Source organism: Loxodonta africana, chromosome 3 (genome assembly GCF_030014295.1).
Source record: "Loxodonta africana isolate mLoxAfr1 chromosome 3, mLoxAfr1.hap2, whole genome shotgun sequence".
Classification (NCBI taxonomy): domain Eukaryota; kingdom Metazoa; phylum Chordata; class Mammalia; order Proboscidea; family Elephantidae; genus Loxodonta; species Loxodonta africana.
This window is the reverse complement of record NC_087344.1, coordinates 212546984-212559227: the sequence shown is the minus strand read 5'-3', so window position 1 is coordinate 212559227 and position 12244 is coordinate 212546984.

Genomic DNA, 12244 nt, shown 5'->3' with positions numbered 1-12244 from the left:
CAAGCTTCCAGGACTTTCATTTGCTGATGTGGCATCACTCAAAATGAGAAGAAACAGCTGCAAACATCCATTAATAATCCGAACCGAAATGTATGAAGTATGAGTCTACGAAAATTGGGAATCATCCAAAATGGATTGGAATGCATGAACATTGACACCCTAGGCATTAGTGAGCTGAAATGGACTGGTACTGGTCATTTTGAATTGGACAATGATATGGTCTACTATGCCGGGAATGACAACTTCAAGATGAGTGGTGTTGCATTCATCATCAAAAAGAACATTTCAAGATCTATCCTGAAGTACAACACTGTCAGTGACAGGATAATATCCATACGCCTATGAGGAAGACCAGTTAATACGACTATTATTCAAACTTACACACCAACCACTAAGGCCAAAGATGAAGAAATTGAAGATTTTTACCAACTTCTGCAGTCTGAAATTGATCCAACGTGCACTCAGGATGCACTGATAATTATTGGTGATTGGAATGTGGAAGTTGGAAACAAAGAAGGATCAGTAGTTGGAAAATATGGCCTTGGTGATAGAAACGATGCTGGAGATAGCATGATTCACTTTTGCAAGACCAAGGACTTCTTCATTGCAAATACCTTTTTTCACCAACATAAATGGCGACTATACACATGGACCATGCCAGATGGAGCACACAGGAATCAAATTGACTACATCTGTGGAAAAAGATGATGGAAAAGCTCAATATCATCAGTCAGAACAAGGGAAGAGGCGATTTGGTTAAGACCAAAAATTTTTTTCCACTCTTATTTCCCTTCTAAAACACCTCTCTTTGTGTTGAATGGCATTAGAGGGCCATTTTTTTTTTTACATACAACGTAGCCTTTTGTAGGTTCTGGCTTCTATAATTGCCTCCGTTCTATCTGTTTAGGCATCTTTCTCCCTCACTAGATGCAGCCCAAGGGCAGGGGCTGTATCTCCTTTCTCTTTGTATTTCCAGTAATCAATGTAACACCTGTTACCTAATATAGGCAAAGTGAGTGTTTTTGAACTGAACTCTCTTCCCTCTATTATGACTTTATTCTTCTGTCCTTTATTAAGTATCCTCATTCCCGTTGACTTCATTTTTATCTTGGTATTTAAAAAAAAAGTTGTTGCTTAAAGATTCTTTGTGCCACACTGTGATTCCTGGAGATTTAGGGACATAAAAATTATCTGATAAATCAATAATGATATGAGCTTAGCATTAATATGATTCCCTTTATTTGCAATACAGCAAGCGTAAATATTTCAGTGTAATGTGCTTAAAGGTACCAGGGCAGAAGAGCACCTCCCCCCTCTGTGTCCTCATGGGTGATGTGTCCATTCTGCCTTTTTCCAAATACAAAAGAAAATACAAATTTCACTGTTTCCCCACCGCCATTTTTCCTCTATGGAAACTGGAATTCCTTTAAAAGGGCTGCAGCTTCCAATAATGTGCTAGGCTTAGAGGTTTAGAACTGTTTCCCTCAATTCTGATGGGCTCAACCAGTTATTATTTCAGCAAAGTTGTAGGTCACCATACCTTTTATGATACAACCATGGATCTCAAGAGTGAAGAGCAGAGGATGAATGGAGCTCAGAGAAATAATCGACATAGAAAATATACGTTAAGTAAAATTTTTATGATCATTAAAGATACACTGGCCATTATTTATGGAAGTCTCCTTTTCAACGGTTCCTGGCATATCTCTTTCTGTATATCTCTCCAACCCCTCATAAAATGCCTCTCAATGATTCTGACATAGTTGACTCTAGATTCCTCATACTAATGGGGACAATGAGGGAGTTTGAAAATTGACATTCATGAATAATTCCCAAACCTTTTTTTCATCATTAATCTTTGGTTTTCTACCGCCAACTTTTTTGAGGATTTATATAATGGAAACCCTGATGGTGCAGTGTTTAAGAGCTATAGCTGCTAACGAAAAGGTTGGCAGTTTGAATCCACCAGGTGCTACATGGAAACCATATGGGGCAGTTCTACTCTGTCTTATCGGGTCACTATGAGTTGAAATCAATTAGATGGCAACAGTTTTATAATTAAGCAGAAACGTTGACTTATTGCAATCCCATCCTCTTTCTTTTCACTTAATGATGTTAATAGTAATAAAAATAGTAACTGATATTTGTATGGTGCTTTGGAGTTTACAACATATTTTTACATTATCTCATTTGGTTGCATGTAAGTACCCTTTCCCAAGGTCCAGGACTTTTAAGTGGTGTGGCCAGGACTTGTCTCCAGGTGCCCCTCCCAGGCTCTCATGACTATCCTCCGATGAGAATTCCTCTGAGTGAGACCAGAGAAAATGGAGGGAGAGCCACACAGTCATGTCTCTGGGACCTTGACACAGGGAGCCCCAAGGTCACTCTATGAGCAGAGTTTGAAGCTTATTGTCTCTTCATAACAAGAAAGAGGACTTTAGGTTACACAGATATGGCTGGTGCCATTTTCTCCATTTTTGGACTTCTTTCTTTTGTTTCCTAAACCATTGCTGTTGTGGATTGAATTGTGTCTCCCCAAAAATATATGTTGAAGTCCTAACCCCCGTACTTGTGAATGTGATTCTGTGTGTAAATAGAGTCTTTCTTTGAAGATATTATCCAGTTAAGTCAGACTGGAGTAGGGTGGGTCCTAAACCTAATCCCTTCTCGATGATGTCTTGTAAAAAAGGAAAACAGACAAGGAGAGACAAACACAGAGGGAAGGGACCACACAAGGATCTGTCTGTAAGTCAAGGTAGTAAGAAGCAATTTAACATAGAGCTCTCCAGCGTCCCAGAGGAAAGAACCCCATAGACCTCTGCTCCAAAGCTGCATCTGTGCAGGCAAATTGAAGACCAAAGCCAAAGAAGGATCTATAAATGGGTCCCAAGGCTGTGTGGGAGAGATTTTTTAAAATTTTTATTGTACTTTAAGCAAAAGTTTACAAATCAAGTCAGTCTCACACAAAAACCCATATACACCTTGCTACACACTCCCAATTACTCTTCCCCTAATGAGACAGTTCATTTCGCCAGCTTCTAACCCCCTCCACCCTCTCATCTCCCCTCCAGGCAGGAAATGCCAACACAGTCTCAAGTGTCCACCTGATCCAAGAAGCTCACTCCTCACCAGCATTCCTCCCCAACCCATCGTCCAGCCCAATCCATGTCTGAAGAGTTGGCTTCGGGAATGGTTCCTGTTCTGGGCCAACAGAAGGCCTGGGGGCCATGACCACTGGGGTCCTTCTAGTCTCAGTCAGACCATTAAGTCTGGTCTTATGAAAATTTGGGGTCTGCATCCCGCTGTGCTCCTGCTCCCTCAGGGGTTCTCTGTTGTGTTCCCTGTCAGGGCAGTCATCGGTTGTAGCCCAGCACCATCTAGTTTTTCTGGTCTCAGGATGATGTAGTCTCTGGTTCATGTGGCCTTTTCTGTCTCTTGGGGTCATAATCACCTTGTGTCCTTGGTGTTCTTCATTCTCCTTTGATCCAGGTGGGTTGAGAACAATTGATGCATTTTAGATGGCTGCTTGCTAGCGTTTAAGACCCCAGATGCCACTCTTCAAAGTGGGATGCAGAATGTTTTCTTAATAGATTTTATTATGCCAATTGACCTAGATGTCCCCTGAAACCATGATCCCCAGACCCCTGCCTCTGCTACACTGGCCTTTGAAGCATTCCGTTTATTCAGGAAATGTCTTTGCGTTCGGTTTAGTCCAATTATGCTGACTCCCCTGTATTGTGTGCTGTCTTTCCCTTCACCTAAAGTAGTTCTTATCTACTATCTAATTAGTGAATACCCCTCTCCCACCCTCCCTCCCTCCCCCCTTTCATAACCACAGTTACAGTTTAAACTATTTCTCAAGTTCTTGTAATAGTGGTCTTATACAATATTTGTCCTTTTGCAACTAATTTCACTCAGCATAATGCCTTCCAGGTTCCTCCATGTTATGAAATGTTTCACAGATTCCTCACTGCTCTTTATCCATGCGTAGTATTCCATTGTGTGAATATACCATAATTTATTTATCCATTCATCCATTGATGGGCACCTTGGTTGCTTCCATGTTTTTGCTATTGTAAACAGTGCTGCAATAAACATGGGTGTGCATACTTCTGTTTGTGTAAAGGCTCTTGTTTCTCTAGGATATATTCCAAGGAGTGGGATTGCTGGATCATATGGTAGTTCTATTTCTAGCTTTTTAAGGAAGCACCAAATCGATTTCCAAAGTGGTTGTACCATTTGACATTCCCACCAGCAGTACAGAAGTGTTCTAATCTCTCCACAGCCTCTCCAACATTTACTATTTTGTGTTTTTTGGATTAATGCCAGCCTTGTTGGAGTGAGATGAAATCTCATTATAGTTTTGATCTGCATTTCTCTAATGGCCAATGATCATGAACATTTCCTCATATATCTGTTAGCTACCTGAATGTCTTCTTTAGTGAAGTGTCTATTCATATCTTTTGTCCATTATTTAATTGGGTTATTTGTCTTTTTGTAGTTGAGTTTTTGCAGTATCATGTAGATTTTAGAGATCAGGTGCTGATCAGAAATGTCATGGCTAAAAACTTTTTACCAGTCTGTAGGTAGTCTTTTTACTCTTTTGGTGAAGTCTTTGGATGAGCATGGGTGTTTAATTTTTAGGAGCTCCCAGTTATCTAGTTTTTCTTCTACATTCTTTATAATGTTTTCTATACTGTTTATGCCATGCATTAGGGCTCCTAACATTGTCTGTGTGGAGAGATTTTGAGGGACTATAACAAAGACTGGCCATTGGATAAAAGAGATATGTAAATCCAGTGTGATTGGGTAAGTTGAAAATGGTGTTTGGTCATTTCACACCTTTAATCCCTGAGCCTGTGAGGCGGGGTGGGTTTACTTTTAATGTAAACTTAATGCTGAATATTATCATATTTAGCCTTATCCTATGGAAATGCTTCAAGTTGGCTTTGGTAATAAAAGCTGTTTACTACCCACTCTTCCATATCCTCCCCATTTTTCAGACTTTGGGATTCCTGTATCTCTGCTCTCTGAGGGAAGGACACCTGGAAATAATGAAACCAGAGGTGAAGTGATATACATTCAGCTCCTTTTTTTTTCTGGATTATTTTGGACAGGAAGCCATTGCTGTCAAGTCAATTCGGACTTGTGGTGACCTTATAGAGCAGAATAGAACTGCCCCGTAGGGTTTCCAAGAGTGCCTGGTGGATTCGAATTGCCGACATTTTGGTTAGCAGGCAGACTCTTAACCACTACGCCACCAGGGTCTCTTCGGACACGAAGCGGGATGAAATTGTGTCCCTTCCTCACAACCCCCAAAGTTACTGCTTGATCCTTTTCCTCCTTCCACCCTCCCACTTAACACAGAACAAAGATCAGGTTTTGCTATTCAAAATAGGCTCTTAAAACTTATAGTAGTTTTTCTTTTTGAGAGTAATACATGAAAAAATCAGGACAACCAGGTTATCACCATCCATATCATAAACAACAGAGGAAAGACCGGAGAGGAAACAGATGCAGAGCCCAGATCTTGTGCTCAGAGATGAAATAAGTGCTGCCTGGGAGGAAAGAGGAGGATGAGATCTGTGAGAAGGGCTACAGGCAGTCCACAGGTTACAAAAGTCTTACTCAGGGAGGGGCAACTCATACCTGCCCTTTAATGTCGTGTAAATTTGCCCTCACTTTAAATAATTGAACCAAACCCTACTTGGAATAAATTCCTCATCACAATCACCTTCACTTGCTGCTCATGCTGCTTTTAAATCATTGAAAAGGCTTCCAGCCTTTTCTTGCACTAAAAACCAAAAACCAAACCCACTGCCGCCGAGTCAGTGTCGACTGATAGCGGCCCTACAGGACAGAGTAGAACTGCCCCATAGGGTTTCCAAGCAGTGGCTGGTGGATTTGAACTGCCAACATTTTGGTTAGCAGCTAAGCTCTTAACCACTGCGCCACCAGGGCCCCTTTTTGCACTAAAGTAAGGCTAAATAAGAACTGTATGCACCTGTCCCAACTTCCCTACAAATTGGTCTTAAAGACACAGTTAGGAACAGATCATGTTTGTAACCCAGGGATGGCCCATACTGGCCCTCACCCAGGATTGAAACTCTGAGGAGGGTCATTAGAACCTCCTCAGATAAGTTCTAGGAAATCTGAACCTGCATTGCACGTGAACCAGTGAGGGGTTCCCCCTCAGAAGGCATAGAAAGGTTTTCCTAGTACTGACAGTCACGAGGGAGGTGGTAGAGTGTGGTCTGGTAGAAACACATCCCCTCTACTGGCAAAACAGCTGGAAGTATGATCTTTACTGATTGTGGGTAGAGCACACTCCCTTTGACACTGTCCCTCACCGGGGACTTAAGAACCCTGTCAACCATGTCGGAGGGCTTCTTTTTTCTAGATTATCTCTGACATGATGAGGCAGAATAAAATTGTGAGAGTCTCTGCCCCTTCCTCCCAACCTCTGAAGTTACTGATGACCCATCGCCACCATCACTGATGCCTGATTCAAGCTAGGCTATTTGCCTTCTCTTTACCAGGAATTCAGAATTACTATTCAGATTCCTGCTCAGTTTCAGCTGGTCTTTTGAATGCAAGAGACATGACCTTGGTTGCTGAGGGGTGGCCACCTTCTGCCCTCCAATTCCCCTTCCCACCTCATACAGACTGAGAGGCAGAGAAGTCCAGTCAGCTGAGAGAAAAGTGGAGATATAGAAAGAAGCATAAACAGGAGCTAGAGTGCAAGATCCAGAGGGCTTTCCAAGTCCCAATTGATTGCTGAAGACTGGCTGCCTTCCTGCCTCTGGCTTCTGGGAGACTCTCCCTGAATCCTTGCAGTAAGTTCCCTCTTTTGACTGAAGCTAGCTTGAGTTAGTTTCTTTAAAGGCTTCAAATTGGTTCATTCCAGTTCAAACCCTTGCTGAAAATTTGCATTTCCACCCCAGATAAACTGAATCAGAATCTACATTTTTTATTGTGCAATAGGTCAAAGTTAACACAGCAAATTAGGTTCCCATTTGATAGTTTGTACACAAAATGTTTCATGACATTGGTTACATTCCTTACAATGTGTCAGCACTCTCCCCATTTCCTTTCATCCTGATTTACTACCCCTTCCTGTCTTTTCATCTTTGCTTTTCCGCAAATATTGGCCTTTTGATCTCATATAATTGATTGGTCTAAGGAGCACTTTCCTCTTGGGTGTTATTGCTTATTTTATGGGCCTGTCTATCGTTAGACTTGAAGGTGGTCACCGGGAATGGCTTCAGTTCCAGGTCAGAAGAGTGTCTTAGGGCCATAGTCTCGGGGTTCCCCCAGTCTCTGTCAGATCAGTAAGTCTGGTCTTTTTTGTGAATTTGATTTTTTGTTCTATGTTTTTCTTCAGCTCTGTCCAGGACTCTCTGCTGTGATCCCAGTCAGAGTGATCAGTAGTGGTAGCTGGGCACCATCTAATTCTTCTGGTCTTGGGGTCCTGGTCTTGGGGTAGTGTAGGCTGTAATTCATGTGGTCCATTAGTCCTTTGGACTGATTGTTCCCTTGAGTCTTTGATTTGCTCACTCTCCTTTGCTCCAGACAGGAAGAGTCCAATAGTTGTAACTTAGATGGCTACTCACAAGCTTTTAAGACCCCAGATGCTACTCACCAAAGCAGGATGGAGAACATTGTCTTTATGAACTATGTTGTGCCAATTGACATAGATGTCCCCAGAGTCTATGGCCCTTTGCCTTTGAGCCAGGCAACTTCATCCCATGAGGTGTTTAGTTATGTCTAAGAGGTTTCCCTAACTGTGCCTCTTGTGTGCACTATTGTCTGTATTAATATATGCAGAGAACCTACAGTCATGTATGTAGAAATATCCACCATCCTGTACACCCTCCCACACCTCTTGGTATATCTATCTACCTATGTATCCTTTTGTAAGTTATTGTTTGTTAATACTATTGTTGCATGAATATCTATGCTACAGTAGTTGCTGCAGTTGCCCTTTATTCCTGAGTTCCTCTCGGTGTTCTCTCTTGCCTTGGTCATTGCCTTAGGCTGGGTTCTCTAGAGAAGAAAAACCAGTGAAGCATATATATATATATATAAAGAGAGAGAGAGAGATTTATATCAAGGAAATGGCTCCGATGGTGGTTGTAGAGGCTGAAAAGTCCCAGGTCCATGGGTCTGGCTGGAGGCTTCTCCTGAGTCACGTATCTGTAGGCCTGAACAAACCAAAACTGGCAGGCAGGCTAGCAGCTCAAGTTCCAGGAATGGGCAGTCAGATGAACAGGCCTCAGATGCAGGATCCAGAGTCAGAAGAAGCCCACAAATTTTGTGAGAAAATCTACATATATTGGATTTGGGCCACACCGTCAAGGAAACTCCCTTTCAACTGATGGGCTGCTCATAGCAGATCTCATCATGGAAGTGATTAGATTACATCAGATCTCATTATGGAGGTAATTACATGGTTATATAGCTGCCAAATTACATCCTAACTGCCAAACCACTTAGACTCATGGCCCAGCCAAGCTGACACACAACCTTAACCAGCAGAGTCATGTGCTGGCTTCTCCCATGTTGTGTGTTGCCTTTCCCTTCACCAGCATTCACATGTGTCTGCTATCTATTTGGTAATTTTTCCTCCCTCCCCCTCCCATGAGTCTGGTAACCATCAAAGAATGTTTTTTTTTCTTTTTTCCTGTGTGTAAACTTTACAGTAGTGGTCTCATACAATATTTGTCCTTTTATGATTGACTTATTTCACTCAGCATAATGTCCTTCAAATTCATCCATGTTGTGAGATGTTTTACAGATTCGTCATTATTCTTTAACGTTGTGTGGTATTCCACTGTGTATATGTACCACAATTTATTAATCCATTAATCTGTTGATGGGGACTTAGGTTTTTTCCATCTTTTTGCTATCGTGAACAATGCTGCAATGAACATGGGCGTGCATATGTCTATTTGTGCCACAGCTCTTATTCCTTTAGGGTATATACCTAGGAGTGAGATTGGTAGATCATATATTTCTATTTCTAGCTTTTGAGGAGGCACCATACCACTTTCCATAGCAGTTGTACCATTTTACATTCCCACCAGCAGTGTATAAGACTCCCTATCTCCTCATGACCTCACCAACATTTGTTATTTCCTGCTTTTTTGATTAGTGCCAGTAATTTCAGGGTGAGATGGTATCTCATTGAAGTTTTGATTTGCATTTCTCTAATTGTTAATGGTCATGAGCATTTTTTCACGTGTTTGTTAGCTGCCTGTATGTCTTCTTTGGCGAAGTGTCTGTTCCTATCCTTTGCCCATTTTTAACTGGATTGGTTGTTTTTTAATGTTGAGGTGTTGAAGTTTTCTATAAATTTTAGAGATTAAACCCTTGTCACGTATGTTGTAGCCAAAAGTTTTTTCCGAATCTGTAGGTTCTCTTTTTACTCTTTTGAGAAGTCTTTTGTTGAGCATGAGTGTTTAATTTTTAGGAGGTCCCGATTATCTAGTACATCTGCTGTGTGTGAGTTTTTAGTTATGTTTGGTATTCTATTTATGCTATATTTATTAGGGCCCTTAGTATTGCCCCTATTTTTTCTTTCATGATCTTTATACTTTTAGGTTTTATATTTGTCTTTGATCCATTTTGAGTTAGTTTTTGCGCATAGTATGTATGGGTATTGTTTTATCTTCCTACAGATAGTTATCCAGTTTTGCCAGCATCACTTGTTGAAGAGACTGTCTCTTTCCCATTTAATGGACTTTGGCCTTTTGTTGAAGATCAGCTGTCCATAGGTGGGTGGATTTAGTCTGGGTTCTCAATTCTGTTCCATTGGTCTCTGTGTCTGCTGTTGTACCAATACCAGGCTGTTTTGACTACCGTGGCTGTATCGTAGGTTCTGAGATCAGGTAGTGTGAGGCCTCCTCCTTTGTCAATCTTCAACAATGCTTTACTTATTCGCGGACTCTTTCCTTTCCATATAAAGTCGGTGATTATTTTTTCCATCCCATTAAAGAATGCTGTTGGAATTTGGATCAGGATTGCGTTATATCTATAGATCACTTTGGATAGTATTGACATTTTCATAATGTTGAGACTTCCTATCCATGGGCCTTGTATGTTTTCCCATTTATATAGGTCCCTTGCAATAGTGTTTTGTAGTTTTCTTTGCATAGGTCTTTTACATCTCTTGTTAGATTTATCCCTAAGTATTTTATCTTTTTGTGGGCTGTTGTAAATGGTTTTGTTTTCCTGATTTCCTTTTTGAAGCTCTCTTTGTTGGTGTAGAGGAGACCAACTAATGTTTGTATGTTGATCTTTTATCCTGCTACTTTGCTATCCTTCTATTAGTTCCATAGCTTTTTTTGTGGAATCTCTAGGATTTTCTACGTATAGGATCATATCATCTGTGAATAGAGAAAATTTTTACTTCCTCCTTACCAATTTCTATGCTCTTTATTTCCTTTTCTTGTCTTATTGCTCCAGCTAGGACTTCCCATACAAGGTTAAATAGGAGTGGTGGTAAAGGGCAACCTTACCGGGTTCCCGTTCTCAGGGGGAAAGCCTTCAGTCTTTATTCATTGAGAATAATGTTGGCTATCAGTTTTGTATAAATGCCCTTTATTGTAACGAGGAATTTCCCTTCTATTCCTATTTTGCTGAGAGTTTTTTTTTTTTTTTTTTTATCAGCAATGAGTGCTGGATTTTATCAAATGCCTTTTCTGTGTTGATTGAGGTGATCATGTGATTCTTTTGTTTTGTTCTATTTATTTAAGGGATTACGTGGGTTGACTTTCTAAGGTTGGACCATCCTTGCATAACTGGTATGAATCCCACTTAGTCATGCTGTATTATTTTTTGACATGTTGTTGAATTCTATTGGCTAAGATTTTATTGAGAATTTTTGCATCTATATTTATGAGGGATATTGCGCTGTAATTTTTTTTTTTTTTGGTGGTGTCTTTGCCTGGCTTTGGTATCAGGGTTAAGCTGGCTGCACAGAATTAATTCAGAAGTATTCCTTCCCTTTTTATGCTCTAAAATAGTTTGAGTAGAATTGCTGTGAGCTCTTCTCTGAATGTTTGGTAGAATTCTCCAGTGAAGCCATTTGGATCAGGCCTTTTTTGGGGGGGGGAGAGGGAGGATTTTTTTTTTTTTAATTTCCTCTTCAATCTCTTCTTTTGTTATGGATCTGTTCAGTTTTTCAACATCCGTTTGTGTTAGTTTAGGTAGGTAGTGTGTTTCTAGAAAATTGTCCATATCTTCTAGGTTTTCAAATTTGTTGTAGTATAATTTTTTTGAATTTTATTGTGTTTTAGGTGGAAGTTTACAGTGTAAATTAGTTTTTCATTTAAAAAATTTATACACAAGTTGTTTTATGACATTGGTTGCAATTCCCACAATGTGTCAGCACCCTCCCCCTTTCCCTTTCAACACTGGGTTCTCCATGTCCATTCCTTCAGCGTTCTGGTCTTTTCCTCTTTCTTGTCTTTGCTTTTGGGCAGGTGTTGCCCATTTAGTCTTATATATTTGATTGAACTAAGAAGCACCTTCCTTGCATGTGTTAGTGTTTGTTTTATAGGCCTGTCTAATCTTTGGCTGAAAGGTTGACTTCGAGAGTGGCTTCAGTTCTGGGCAGGGTATCTGGGGGCCACAGTCTCGAGGGTTTGGAGTACAATTTTTTATAATATTCTGTTATGATCCTTTTTATTTTAGTTGGCTCTCTTGTAATGTCACCATCTCATTTCTTATATGGATTATTTGCTTCCTCTCCTCCTCTTCTTTTGTCTATATGGCCAATGGTTTATTGGTTTTATTGATCCTTTCAAAGAACCAGCTTCTGGTCTTGGTTCTTTCTCTTGTTTTTCTGTTCTCTATTTCATTTATTTCTACTCTAATCTCTATTATTTCCTTTCTTCTGGTGACTGTGGGCTCCTTTTGCTGCTCTCTTTCTATTTGTTCAAGGTGTATGGCTAATGTTTTAATTTTGGCCTTTACTTCTTTTTTTGATTTGTGTGTTTATTGCTATAAGTTGTCCTCTGAGTACTGTTTTTGCTGTGTCCCAAAGGTTTTGGTCAGACGTGTTTTCACTCTCATTTGATTCTAGGAATTTTTTTATTTCATCTTTGATTTCTTCTGTTACCCAGTGATTTTTCGGTAAAGTGTTATTCAGTTTCCATGCATTTGATTTTTTACCCTTGCTTTTCCTATTATTGATCTCAACTTTTGTAGCATGATCACAGAAAATGATTTGTATTATTTT